Source organism: Pelodiscus sinensis, chromosome 2 (genome assembly GCF_049634645.1).
Source record: "Pelodiscus sinensis isolate JC-2024 chromosome 2, ASM4963464v1, whole genome shotgun sequence".
In the NCBI taxonomy this organism is placed as follows: Eukaryota; Metazoa; Chordata; order Testudines; family Trionychidae; genus Pelodiscus; species Pelodiscus sinensis.
The window spans coordinates 64,178,882-64,194,414 of NC_134712.1; positions in this window are offsets into that span (position 1 = coordinate 64,178,882).

Consider the following 15,533-nt stretch of genomic DNA (forward strand, 5'->3'; position numbering starts at 1 on the left):
TCAGAAGTGCAGGACTCTATGTTCCAGGGAACACAGCCATTTATGTATGTGTCAAAGTTCATAACACAAACTAGATCTGGCCAGAAATCTTGCTGAATGTGTCCAAACAATAAGAGGAGGAGAGTTTCCACAGGTCTAATAGTGTTTTCTTATGAAGGTTTAATCAGGATCTAAAATAGCTGTTGAAAGCATCAGAATCTCTGTGCAACCCAGCAAAAAGATCTCATTAGTCCTATTACTTAGAGCAAGTATTCCATCAAAGAAATTTGAGAGCATGAAATTTAGTTTGTGTGTGATTGGATACACCCACATCTCCTAAAAATGGGTGTTATAAGTAACTCCTCTCAGCTATCCCTACTGTTCTTTCTAATAATCAATATAGAATAAAAAGAACAAACCAATTTAAAATATCTCCAGCTGGAAAAAAGTAGGAAGAAGGAAGCTTGCTAAGTCTCTGTATTTGCAGCATATAATTCTGGATTCATGAAAGCATTCTTCTTTGGTTAAACTGTCCTGGTTATGAGGAGAGGAGAAGGAAATAGGAAAAAAGCAATAGAAGTGAGTATAAATTTATACAGTGGCAGGTCTCCACTATGGGATTGATGCTGTGACACTCATCCACTGGGAGTCAATTTAGCAGGTCTGTTGTGTTAAATCAACTGCCAATCACTCTCCTGTTGATTCTACCAGAATGAGAAAAGTAAGGGAAGTGGACAGTAGAGTTCCTTCTGTTGATCCCACACAGCATGGATCCTATGGTAAGTAGACCTAAGTGACATCAATTTTAGTAACACTACTAACATAAGTCAAATTACATAGCTTAGATTGACTTGGCCCCTAAGAAGTGCAGATGGTTGATAAAGACAGCTAAAGATATCAGTGAAAAAGGTTTGTGGAGAGCAGGATTTAGAACAGTAAGAAAGAATCCCTTAAATGTGTAATAAACAAATGAAATCCTAGCAATGGTATAATTCTGACACAACACAAAGATAGCACAACTATTATTCAAAAGAATAGGAAGATAGCACCCGCGGCCTGCTCCGAACCACCAGCACACAGCAGGAGTACTGGGACCAGTACCTGGGGGCCCTGCGAGCCCTGCACTGCACCATCCAGGCCTGGATGCTGGAAGACCTGCAGCTCCACCAGTAGCAGCTTGCTGAGGACTGAGCCATGAACACAAACCAGCAGGCCCTGCTGCAGAGCATGCTGCCCCATGCCAGTCCTGCGCCTGCTACCCCCCCAACTACTGTTCCTCCTCCCACTCCTGCCCCCCCACACCTCTTCCTCCTCAACCTCCACACACCCCACCTCAACCCCCGCACCCTCCTCCCCGTCCCTCCAGGGATGCCGAGGCCCCCTCCGCTGCCGTGCTGGGAGGCAGTTGGCCCAGTGAGATCCCCAGCCCTGAGTGCTGAGCTTCCCCTCCCCCTTCTTCCCCTTGCTTTCCCCTTCCAGCTCCAACCTCCCAGTTTTCCCCCTCCCCTCTCCCACCCTCTCTCCTGCCCTCTCCCATCTCCTTTCCTCCATTTCCCCAGAGTTTCATTCTCCCTCCCCAGTTGTGTTAAATAAAGACAGTTCATATTTTTGAAAATACATGTATTTTATTTGCCATCTGGAAGGGGGGGCTAGGGAAGGGTAAGTGGAAGGACGAGAGGGAGGAATGAGGCCCAAGCTCCCAGTGGGGCAAACCGGGGAGACTGTTAGCGCTCCTCAGGGTGGAAGCTCTCCCACAGGGCCCCCTGGATCCTGACATCCCCTTGATCGTCCTTCCGGATGGCAGCCTGCAGACAGTGCAACCAGGCTGCTGGCAAAGTGTCCACAAGACGCAGCAGAGTCCCAGAGTCCATGTTGCTGAGTGCCGTGGTGTCCTAAGAGAGGGCAAGCAGAGCACTCCGAGACACAAATACTTTGCTGTCCCTCAGCGAGGTAGACCAGCAAGCGGAGAAACCTGAGAACGGTCTGTCCAGGATGGGGCGTCGGGTCCCTTTAAGCACAGACCTCGTATAGCCTGAGGCAGCAGCCCCACACACTAATTCTGACCCTGATGCCCTGCTGGCACTGGTTCCGGCCAGCTTTACCTTCAATTCAGGGTCCACTCAATGTGGACGTGCTATTTCGAATTAGAAAAACGCTATTTCAAATTAGTTTTTGTGTCTAGATGCGTTATTTCGAATTAGGTTGTTTTGAATTAACTAATTTGAAATAAGTTAATTCGAAATAGCGCTGTAGTGTAGACATACCCTAAATTTATAAATGTAAATTTTTCAGATGGCACAAAATTGGTGGGCACATCCTGTTAAATAATGGTAAATAATGATGTAGATGGTTCAGTTATACAAAGTGAGCTGGATCACTTGACAAAATGGGTTCCTTTGAACACCATTCATTTTAACATAATCAAATGCAACATCATAAGGATGGGGGTCATACTTAGAAGATGATGGACTGCATTCCACAAAACAGTGACTAAAAAGGATTTAGGGGGCATAATAGATCAACAATTTAACATGAATTCCCAATGCTGTGCTGCACCTAAGAGGGCAAACAAAAAATACTGGGAGGACAAGCAGGGGAATATCAACTAGGAGTAGGGAGGTGATATTTCCTCTGCATGCATGATGCAGCATTAGTAAGACCACTACTGCAATAGCGTTTCCACTTCTTGTGTGCTCACTTCAGCAGGGATATTGGCATTTTGGAAAGCATTCCGAAAAGAGTTACTAGCTTGATTTGAGGTCTGCAAAACATGAATTATAACAAGAGACTTAAAGCGCTCACTTTAACTTATCAAAGAGAATGTTAAAAAGTGATTGGATTACAGTCTACAACAAGATCCTTCGCGGTGAAGAGGTTTCTGACAATAGACGTCTCTTTAATCTAGCAGAAAAATGAATAACAAGATCCAGTGATTAGAAGCTGAAGCTAGACAAATTCAGACCAAAAATTTATGTTATAAATAATCAGAGGATTTAACCACTGAAACAACATATCCAGGGATGTGGTGGATTCTCCATCACATAAAGTATTTAAATCAAGCTTGATTGCCTTTCTAAAAGATATGCTGCATTAAAAATAGAAGTCATGCAGAAATGATTGGGTCAGATTCTTTGGCCTCTGGTATGCACTAGATCATAATAGTCCCTTCTGGTCTTAAAATGTATGAATTTGTAAGGAATCTGCAGTGGATGGAGGAGAGACATTCCAGGAAAGAGGTTTTGAGTGTACTACAAGAATTTAATGTATCTAGACACGTGGCAAAATAAAAACTTTATTAGTAGACATAGAAGTAAAAATTGGAAACCTTACTTCATGAAAATGCACAAGAATAGCTTAAAGACAACATAAGAAACCTCAGGATGCTTCTGACCTTCATTTTCATGGCTTTCATTACATTGCTTATTTTTGTGGCTCAGGCTATTGTCAATGCCCTAACGATTTCATATCTCCCTGTCTTCTACTCAAAACCATCTCATCCCCTTTTGATCTTTTGCCTAAAAAGATTGTACTATACTCCTTGCTGTCTAGGAATCGGTGGTTTGGTTTGGTTTTCTCTCTCTCATTCTTCCCTTCCTTTTATGTACTTTCCTCTGGGAGGAGAGGGGGGTTTCTGCTTCTTGATTCCATTTGCTTCATTTTCTCTGCTATTACATCTCTCTCGCTTCAATTTCCTCATTCTCTTTTTTTTCCTAGTCTGTTCTTCTGGTGGCTCTTGCTGTTTTCCTGCCCATACCTTTTCATTGTTGTATTGTGTAGTGATAACAATTGGTTCAGGTTAGTCCATGTCTTTTATGAAATAAGGAGACAGAAATTCTGATTAGAGACTCTACTCTTTCATGCTATTTACAGCACAAAGCAATGTGTTATATTTTGTGGGCACTCATTTAGTCATCCTTGGAAATTTAGAACATACTCTGTGCTTATTCTGATATTCCTCTATAGGGGCAAAAAACCTGAAGGTAAAGCATTCACAGCAAGTTAAATATTGCTTGTAGCAGTACAGCCCAGAACTCACAACTTAGTGGAAAGGATGCTGACTCAAAACACATCTGAGCTGGCCTGGTTGGCCCCCATGTAATTTATAGTCTAGAAGCCTACATAAATTACAAGCAGTGGCCCTGGTTTCTCTGCAGCAGTGGTCTCCAACCTTTTAAAGCATGAGACCACTTTTTTAATGTAAGCGCAATCCGCGATCTACCTCACACCCACACACCCTTGTCCCGCCTCCTTCCTGCCACTTCTCCGTGGTCCTGCCCCTGTTCACTCCATCCTCCCTCCATCCCTCATCCTCACTCGCATTTATCAGGCTGGGGGCAGAGGGTTGGGGATGCAGATACCGGCTAAAGGATTTGGAGTGTGGGAGGAGTTCTGAGCTGAGCATGGAGCAGGGAGTTGATGTGCAAGAGGGGGTTCCTGGGGCAGGCTCTAGGAGGCACTTTGGGATGCAGGAAGGGTTCAGAACTGGGTTCAGGGTTCAGAATGCGGACTCCAGCTGGGCACCACTTACCACTGGTGGCTTCTAGGTGGTGGTGCAGGGAGCTGCAGCAGACTCACCCCTTCTCTGGCCCTGCACCACTCCCAAAAGCAGCCAGCAAACTCTCTCCATCCCTGCTCCACCTATGCTCTATGGAGATGGGGTACAGGGTGAGGGGAGGGGCACCCTGACATCAGCACCCTCCCTCTTCTTACCATGCAATGCACAGCAAGCAGGAGGCTCCTAGGGGTGAGGGCACCTCCAAGACAGAAGGCAGGAACAGCATGGCAGCTGAAGTGCCAGCACTTGATAGCCTCCTGGCCAAACCTGTGAGGATCACCTGCCAGAGGTTCCAAGATCTACCAGTAGATCCCGATCTACTGGTTGGTGACCACAGCTCTACACTCAGCAGTGCTGCCCAGACTCTCCACAATGCCTCCTAATCCTGAGGTTGGAAGGTCTTTATGGTTGTTTTCTGCAGACACTGTGCCAAGGGAGTTCTCCTTTGGCCAGAACTGGGACCTCTAGAGCCTCTTCACCAGTATAAAGGGGCAGATGTGGGACTTAGAATAACACTCTTAATGCCCAGATATGGACAGTCACTGCCCTCCAGATGTCAGGCAAAACACATTGATGATGGTGCACGTCGTCCCTGAATAAAGGCTGCAAGATTCAGCCCTGGTTCTGTAAAAATCTCATTGTTTTATTTCTTATTCTGTCTTGGCATATAGAGGTCAGCTGCAAGTCTCTCATTCCAATTCTATTAATGACTATCGCTGGGTGAATAATGGATGTTTTTGGCTTGGTGACAGTTCTGAAAAAATGTTGAAAAAATGGTTTGGATTGAACTGAAAACTAGAAACTGAAAACTTTAAAAAAAAAAAAAAAAAAAAAAAAAGATCAGCTAGTTGAAAAGCCAGAGAACATTGAGTCAGGTCGAACAAAATATTTCATTCCACCCAACTCAAAATTTGGGGTTTTGTCATCTTAATAAAAACAAAGGAAGACTAGATTCACAAAACATGGATAAGAGAATGAGCCATAGAATCATAGGGCTGGAAGAGACCTCAGGAGTCATCGAGTCCAGCCCCCTGCCCAAAGCAGGACCAACCCCAACTAAATCATCCCAGTTTCTCAAGCTGAGATTTAAAAACCTCTAGGGATGGAGTTTCTACCACCTCTCAAGGTAACCCATTCCAGTGCTTCACGACCCTCCTAGTAAAATAGTTTTTCCTACTGTCCAACCTAGACCTCCCCCACTGTAACATGAGACCATTGTTCCTTGTTCTGCCATCTGTCACTACTGTGAACAGCCTGTCTCCATCCTCTTTGGATGCTTCACAGATATCAAAGAAGCTCACCTTTTGATGTTCATTTTGGCAGTATACTTATAACTTATAAACAGTAAAAATAGCATGGTTGATTTAAAAGAGGAACAATTATTTTAAAATATTGTAAACTCTGACTTAAATTTCTCTAAATTGAGAATTAATTAAATGAGATCAAATTAGTACCAAAAATAAGCTCCACTAACATTGTAGTATTAACAATCTCCTATCAATTCTACTAAATATCAGCTGGACTGACTGAGAAGGTTTGGACTTGGTTAAATGCAGTTTATGTGGTTATAGGAGTTTTCCCATTGACTTTAAGGTGAGCAAGGAGCAGGATTTTAACCAGTTGTTGCTATTCAATAGATAGATAGATAGATAGATCACTCTACATCACAAGAAATTTTATGTAACTACATCCCAGCTTGAACAGACCTGCTCTCATTTTAGATCTGATACATTTTAAATATTTAGGTCCTTCCTTTTTTAAGTTCCATCCATAAAATATTTTCTATAATTTGTTTTGTTCCTCATTCTCTACTGGCAAGGAAGTTTCTCCTTAATAAAATTGGTGGAACCAAAAAATCCAGATTGGTGCTCATCTCTCAGAACCTATCATCGTGATACCTAAGGGCTATATAAAATCAGAAGATACACAAACCACAGGTTGGATCTCCCTGATCTGGCACTCTTGGGACATGACCGGTCCCAAAGGAGGGAGTTTGCCAGACCATGGGAGGTCGGCCCCTCTGCTGAAAGACTCCAGGATCTCCCAGGATCTGTCAGCAAGTCACCAGGCTCCCCTGCCCCTGGGTCACTGGGCTCCCAGCTCCTTGGCCAGCCCTGGGGCTGCTGGGCCTCCACTGTCCCAAGGCTGCCAGACTCAGCTGCTCCAGGGCCGCCGGGAGTCCACTGTTCCAGGGCTCTGCTGCTCCGCTGCTCCAGGGGGTCTGCTGCTCTTGGACTACTCAGCTACACTGCTCCAGGGTTCCATTAATCCACTTTCCCAAGGTTACCAGAGTTCAGTTGTTCTGGGCCCAGTGGAGCTCCATAGCCAACCACAGGCCACTGGCACTCCACAGCCCTGAGGCTGCTCCAGGACACCAGGACTCCACTGCCCTGAGCGGGGGTTCTCTGGTCCACCAACATCCATGGTCCTGCTGAACCACAGATGTTGCAGGACCAGAGAGTCCCGGACCAGAGAGGTTTACCCTATCTCCATTCTGTGGGTGAGGCCCCTGACAAGACAGGAGTGCACTGGAGGGAGAGGAAAATTTCACCAACAACATGTTCAACTGTTATAGAAGCAAAAGCAATGAATATAGGTAACTATGATATAACTGATTTCCACACATAGTCTGGAGTGGGGGAATGGACTAAATTCCATACCATTGCTTTCAATCCCAAAGCAATGGGCCAGATTCAGCCAGAGTTTGGAAGTTCAGGACTCCCAAAATAGGGAGTCTTCCCGTGTGGGGGAACTTAAGGTGACAGAAAGTATCTGCTGCTTCCCTTGTGCTGGGGGATGGGAATTTATATGGAGGCAGGCACAGCCTAAAAATTGATTCATGCTAGCTAGGAAAGGGGCATGTCCAGACAAGGGATGCTCTGAGCCAGTAGCACAGCAACTGTGTAAGTGCTGTCTGAAAACTAACGCTGCTCCTCCCCAGAGGGAAATCACAGAAAAGATGGCAGTAGCAACTCCTTCATCAAGATGGAAGCCCACAGGGGTAGAGAGGTTAGTGCAGGGAAGTGAAAATTACACTGATTCTGGCCCACTGGGCATAACTTCTCCCTGCTCCACAATACAGAGCAGGGAAGAGATATGTAAAGATCAGTTGTAGAGATCATCAGTTTATACTATCCCCCTTTTACTCAGTGTCATTTTTAGCTTCCTGCAATCAGAATTTGGAGCAGCATTTACTTAGCAATGAAAAGCAATATAGCATGAAGGCAGCTTAATTCAAAGCAGATGCTGGTCACCATCCTCAATTTATACATGGAGAACGAATCTATCTTTTGCCAACAAGCAAAAGTCTAATCAGAAACATATGTTCGGTTTCTGAATCATTTGTTCTATGTCCTTGCTTAAACAAAGCAACTGTCTGCCCTCGATCCAGGCATGAAGCTATCCTTGACATCAAAAGGGGGGCTGTGCTGATGCTGAAAGCACTTATGACCCCAAGAGCCAAAATTTCACATTTCTGGTGGTACACTGAGCACCCAAAAGACCTATTGACTTCAAGGTTAAATGAGATCACAATTGCTGGGAATGGATTTTATAATCCCCCTTCTGAGCAGATCATTACCAGCTACTTGTCTTTGCTACACGGCTTGTCATGAAATTATCGGGGGGTGGGGAAAAGGACAAAATACCTGGCATCATCTGGGTTTAGTTGCTTAGAAAAGTGTCTGTGCTTATACAAAAAGAGAGTTGTGTGAATCACTTACTTTGGAGCAGATTTTTATACTTCGAATCGTGTTGAGTAATATCTTACTACATGAGCATCCCATTGGAAATCAATGGGACTGCTTGCAGTGTACAGAGTAAAAGTATTACTCATTGTGAATTAGGATATCAGCATTTGGCTTGTAGAATTTTGGTGTGTCATTTGAACCAATCAACAGGCTAGGGAAAGCCTCATGGGTCATGGCTCAGAATTCATATCTCACTTCCTGTTATTACCCAACCGAAGTCAGGGAAGCTAATGATCTAACCAGAGGACCAACTGGGGATGAATCCTGGTTATGTGTATGCTTAAGGCATATTATCCATATGCCAAGACATTTCTTCTTTTTTTTCCTGAAACTTTAGGTGAGTAATGTCGTCTTGTCTTTATTTGGTCCAGCCTTCTAAACCAGTGGCCTTTCTCCTGCATCTGACCTTGGATTACTCCACTGGGTTTTTTTCAGCAGTGATAGAATTCTGTGCAATTAATTAAAAAAATAGCATTGCTTGTTTTTTTGTCTTTTTGAAAGGAATGGTGCTGCTTGTTATGCTTCATCAGCATAATTGGCTTTCATAGGCACTTTAGAGAAACACATTTAAAATTAGGCCTATTTTGTTTGGAAAAACAGCTAGCTGTCTTGGAGTTTCCTATTTTTAATAACTGCAAGGGTTCTAGTTCTCCTAACATGAGCCAGTGTAATTACAGGAAAGTTAGCCTGACATCAATCCTAGGCAAAATGATGGAAAAGCTAATACGGGATCCAAACAGTAAAGATTTAAAGGATGGGGAAAATAATCAATACTAGTCAACATGGTTTTATAGGAAATAGGTCTCTGCAAACAAACGTGATCTCATTCTTTGATAAGATAACAAGTTTGGTCAATAAAGGTAAATGAGTAGATGTCATAGACTTTTGTAAGGTATTTGACTTAATACTGCACAAAATTCTGATTAAATAAATCATCACTATGCAACATCAATAAACCATGTGTTAAATGCATTAAGAAATGGTTAACTGACAAATCTCAAAAAGTAGTGGTTTTTATGAATGTGTGATACTGAATATTTTAAAAGAAACAAATTGTTCAAAACTACCATCTGTAAAAATTTGACGGGAGGAGGAATCAGAAACTGTTTCCAGTGACAAGGTGTATTAGGGTGAATCATTATAATATAACCACCAGAGCTAATGCTTTGTTATTCCTATTTCTCATGGGAAATGGTGGACACAGCCAATGAGATTCTGGAAATGTTGATTAAGCAGGCAATGTTTTAGAGACATTATAGTCAACCTGTGGAACTCCTTGCCAGAGGAGGCTGTGAAGGCTAGGACTATAACAGAGTTTAAAGAGAAGCTAGATAATTTCATGAAGGTTAGGTCCACAAAAGGCTATTAGCCAGGGGATAAAATGGTGTCCTTGGCCTCTGTTTGTCAGAGGCTGGAGAGGGATGGCAGGAGACAAATCGCTTGAACACTGTCTTCAGTCCACTCTCTCTGGGGCACCTGGTGCTGGCCACTGTTGGCAGACAGGCTACTGGGCTAGATGGACCTTTGGTCTGACCCAGTACAGCCGTTCTTATGTATGTTCTTATGTTCTTCTGACAGGGCCGGCTCTAGGCACCAGCAAACCAAGCACGTGCTTGGGGCAGCAAATTTCCAGGGGCGGCATTCCGGCCAGCCTTACCGCCCACTGTGGGCCTGCCTGTGGCCGCCCAAGGCAGAGCGAGCAGTGGAGTGTGCAGCAATTTGGATTAGCGGGGCCCCCGGGTGTTGCATGGCCAGCTTTGGGGGAGGATGTCTCCATCTCGTTCTCCTCTGCAGCCCCCGCTCTGTCTGCTTGGGCGCACGGTGCGACACCCACTCCGCGGGACGCAGGCTTCATGAGCTGGCTTTTCCCGCACCAAGGCGGGCCAGGGGCCGGCGTGGGACAGCCCGAGCCCAAGCCCGAACCAGACCAGGAGTGAGCTGGGAGCTTGGGCAGCACTCTCAGCGCTGCCTTGACCCCACAAATCTTCCCAGAGCCACATATGCAGCACCTGGCTGTGCCACGCAGAGATGCGCAGCTCTGGCCCGGCCCGGCTCAGCTCAGAGGGGCTTCCCCGGCCTGGGCAGAGATTTCCCCATTGGGACTCGCCGCCGTAGGCTCTGCCCACCTGGCCCCTCCCACAGTGCCCCCCAGTGGAGGGGCGGGATTTAAGGGGGGGGATTGACACGCATTTCCAGAGGGGCGGGGGAGTTGGCGGGGTCAGGTGGGGCAGGCTGGCTACACGCAGATTGGCTGGAGTGGTGTGCGCACGTGCGGGGGTAGAGGGGGGGCCTCACCTGCCCCGGCTCAGATATATTGGAGGGGAGGGAGAGAGGTGTTGCTGCCTCGCTCCGGGTGCTGCGCTGCGAACCCCTGGCCTTGCCCGTTATGTTTCCTGGCTGTGTCCGCGTGCATCCCCAAGGGCACCCATGCCATTTTCACCCCTCCCCCAGGGCACTTCGATGTTTCTGCGCATGCTGTGGAGAAGGGACACGAGGGTTTGGTGAGGAGATGGAAAGGAGATGGAGTTCAGTTAGTGTGGGGAGTTGAGAGAGGAGAGCAGACTGGGTAGGGGGAGGGGGAATCGGGTTTGGCTGGGAGAGAAGAGACAGCTCAGGGTGGATTAGGTGGGGGAGGGAAAGGGGGCGGACTGGGTCCAGTCACTGAGGGGTCAGGTTTGCCTGGGAGGGGAGAGAAGGTGGAAACTGGGTTCAGTGAGTGGGGAAGGGGGCGGGATGTGTGTGGACGGGGATTTGTGTGGAGGGGAGACAGGATGTAGTCTGGGTTTGGCCGGAGGGCGTGGTGGGAGTCAAAGAGCCGCAAGGTGAAAGGGGCGCTTTCCTCCTCAGTGCCTGTCCTGTGGCAGTGGGCCAAGGGGCGGGGGAGGGGTGGGTGGCCAAAAATGTGTTTGCTTGGGGCATCAAAAAACCTAGAGCCGGCCCTTTTGAGAGAGCTACTATTCACTTTTTCTTAACGGTTTCACAATTCAGTCTCCCTATTTAATGCACTGGAAAGTAGACATGAAGACTTTTAATTAAAATGAGCGGTTCTGAGGATCTTTATGGCTTAAATGGAATTCTTGTGGCACCTAAAGACTAGCAGAACAATGTAATAGACTGTAATTGATTTTTGTTCTGCTTTTATACAAGTTTAATAATCACAAACTAAATGTTACTGCTTAGAGAAGTTTGCTTTTAAATGTTAAATAGCATAGTTCTCTTTTGGGTAATTAAAATGATATTAGAGCAGGGCAGAAACAGGATTGAGATTTAACAATTGAGATTAAATAAATAGATGAATCTTGATTAGAGACTTCTCTCTTTATGTAAAACTTACATTTATAAAGTGCAGCTTCATTCTGATGCCATTATGTGTACATTTTCATTAGATAGTACTTGTTAAACGATTTTCTTTCAGTAGACTTGTCTAAACCATAGCTTTATTTAAAGATTGCTTATTTGGGATTAACCCCTTTAGTTGTGTTAGTGATGATTTGAAATATTGTTGTAACATTAACTTTATTTATACTATGAATTAAATTGCCATTGAGGTCACCGGTAATTGACTGTGTACATAATAGAAGTTCTATAGCTACTCTTCATACCAAGCAGCAGTATTCTTTTTAGTTACCTATATTCCTTCCCTCTGAAAGGAATACATTCTCTTTGATGACACCCTTCATCATCTGACAACAAACAAGGTACATTAAGTTTACTTTTCAGAGCAGCTCTGAGAGGATTTGGTCTGGAAGAAAAACAAATCTTATATCCAGAAGTTTGCAATATCTGTGTTAGCTCATAGAGTGAAATAACAAATCTTTCTTTGTTAAACTATCAGCCCAAGAACTTACCTAAATAATTGAAACAAAAAGTGTCATAAATATTATTTAGTTTAATATTTTAAGTGACAGTTAAGGGCTCTGAGTAGAATGCCCTCATGACACCTCTGCCTTTAATCTACAAAACGTATCACACAGCAACAGTGCTAATTTCTCCATAGGACTGCCTGTGGTTCTCAACTCTGACCCACTTCTCAATGATAAGTCCATCCTTCATAGCTCTGTGAGATGGCCAGTGAGTATGCTAGCTGTGATGGAGTCTTCGACATCAGGCTGCAAAAATCAAGATTGGAAACACTAGCACGGGGTGGCCAACCCATTAGAGATGAAGAGCCAAAATAGTGGTGGATAGAGTGCAAAAAGCTACTTATTATATATTTATATATCTATCTACTCCGGGGGGCAAAGTTGTTGAGCCAAAAAAAAAAGAGCTACACCAGGGATGCTCTTTAGGATCCGCGTGTCCCAAGCCACCCACCCCAGGAAAAGGGGTGCTGGTACACCAGAGGGAAATGCAATTAATTTAAGTTATGCAGGGAAAATAGGTGCCATTATGCCATCTCAGGGCATACCGTCACAAAAAAAGCACTGGGTAGATATATATAGTACACAAAATATAGTGATAAAAATAATCCGACAGGACATTTTGGACAAGAGCCAGTCTCACTGGGTTGAGACAGGATGTGAAGGCTCTAGGGTGGTAATGAGAATTTGGGTGTGGGAAGGGGTGAGAGGTGCAAGCTCTGGGAGGGAATTTGGATGCAGGAGGAAGTAGAGAAGAGGATGCTGGCTCAGGGAGGGGCTCCAGGCTGGAGAGTGTTGGGGTCAGGTGTAGGGTTGAGGTGCTGAGCAACCCACAGGCTTGTGGCTGTGAGGGTGCAGGAGTTTGGGTTCTGTGTGTGAGGGGCTCAGGGCAAGGAGGTTGGGAATATGATAGACTCAGGACACATATTTGCTGTGTATGGATGGTGCAAGAGTGTTGTGGCAGAAGACTGAGGATGTGGGGATGCAGGAGTTTGGGGATGTGAAAGACTCAGGACAGGGGGTTCAAGTGTATGATAGGCTCAGGTTTGGAGGCTGGCGAGGTGAGGAGTGTTATGATGCTGTAGCCAGATGGGGGCTTGGTCCCAATTCGAGTTTTGTTGGCCAGGCTTCATTTTTAAATAAAATATGTCAAACACAAAAAGTTTCAGCAGTCTCTTTATTTATGAGAAGGGCGGGGAACCTGTTTTGAATCAGTGGTCACTGACCCACAGAAAAGTCAGTCGGGGCAACACAAACGAGATGCAAAAAACCAATACCTCCAAAAAAACCTAAGCCTCTCTAACGTGGCCCCAATTGTGCTGATGGGGGCAGGGGACAGGGTACTGATGGGGAGGGTGGGTCTGGCCAGGGGGAGGAAAAAGGGACAGCTTGGCTGGTACCTGGGGATCCCGGGTCTCATGAAAGGCACGGGCTGCTCTTCCCCTGCCCTTCTTTTCCCTCCCCTCCTCTCCCCTCAACAGCTGGCGCGCTTCCTGAAACACCAGCTCTGTCACTCAGCCGGGACTTCCTTCCCCCTGCTGCCTGCCTGCACAGGGTGTGTGTGTGTAGGAGTCCCAGGACTCCATGCCAGCTCCAACTTCTCAGGAAGCGTGTGCTCTTCCTCTGCTTCCCATGACAGCTGCGTGCTTCCTGAGAAGCTGGAGCTGGCATGCAGTCCCAGGATTCCTACTCCTTCCCCGCACCCTGCTCTAACCTAATCCCCATCTCCTCCCCTCCCCCAGAGCCAGGAACCCCTCCCACTCTAGCCCAATCCCCATCCTCTTCACTTCCCCAGGCACACACCCCCTGCTCTAACCCAATCCTCCTCCCCTTCCCCTGAGACAGCCCCCCTGCGCTAACCCAATCCCCCTCCCCTCCTCTTCCCCAGAGCCTGGCATCCCCGCCCCCAACCCAATCCCCCTCTTCTCCCCTTCCCCTGAGCCAGGCACCCTGCTCTAACCCACTCCCCCTCCTCCCTCAACCTAATGCCCAGATCCAAGAGCAGCCGCTGCTACCGCCATGAGCGGCCAGCCTTGAGCATGTGCTGGCTGAGACGTCTTGCGCATCCCCTCCCAACCTTATCCCCGGGTCCCGCAGTCAGAGCCGCAGCCACCACCACACACATCTCCCTCCAGGCACTGGAGCATGTATGCTGAGTGGCTGGCCTTGAGCATGTGCTGGCTGGAGCGCCATGTGCACCCCCCTCAACCCAATACCCCTCCCATCCCTTTGCCTTCCCCAGAGCCAGGCACCTTCCCCCCCACCCCCCAACCTTATGCCCGGGTCCCAGAGCCGGAGCCGGGGCCGCCGCCAAGCACATTTCCCTCAGGCGTTGGGTACTTGCAGGAGCTGCATTTTTGTAATCAAAGAACTGCATGCAGCTTGTGAGCCGCGGATTGGCCACCCCTGCACTAACACAGTTAACAATGGTGAGTGAATAGCTGTAAGAAACCAATATAAATTGGATTTCAACCAGTAAGCAAATGGGGGAAATGCTGATTAAACTATGGCTACTCCCCCAAGACACCTTATCCCTTGTGGGGGATAACAGTAGTGTATATCAGTAAACCCATTACTCTTTATTATTTCATACCTGTCCACATGTTAATTACTGAAAGCATGTTTTGAATTTAATCACTTGTACAGACAAACAAGTTGTCAGCAATCCAGCATACTTTAAACATCGTCTCATAGTAACGTTCTTCTGAGCTCATGCAAAATTGTTGGAATATTTCTTATCTGGGTTCAGCATTTTGATTTAGTGACAAGAGCTATTATTACTACCTTTTTACTGACTTCCTTCATTTAGCAGCATGAGATAATTGCCATTTTTGTGCAGGTAGATGCATGGTCTGCTGCAGTTGATTAGAGGTAAAATTCTCTCTCTTACCAATTGGTACTAGTACTTCTAAACTCCATTAGTGGTGAACAATAGTTTGATTAACTTACAAGAGAAATCTGGAAATGTACAGCAATTATTAGGATTTAACTTTTTGCTTAAAGACCTGGCTATGGTTAATGGACATAAGAAGTGTTTCCTTGAAATTTCCCAACTATATATGCAAAATCATTTCAGCAACATTTTCAGAGATTAGCGAGAACATCTCAGGAAGCTAACTGATTCTGAAGCTTAAATGACCAAAGTATAATGTACAAGAATGCCAAAACAATAGAGTGGAAGACTAGGGTTCAGTACTGCTCCATGAGGAGCATGTTCTGCAAGATAGTGGGTGAAATTAACATTGCTGGAACTTCATCATGGTCTTGGAGATGAGAGTTTGCGCTTCTAAGAGAAAACATTCTTCAGAATGTAGCCAATTTGTAAGAATTGTATGATAGCCCAGGTGTCACTAGGACTACCAAGGTAATCTGCTCTAATGTGAGCCTTCT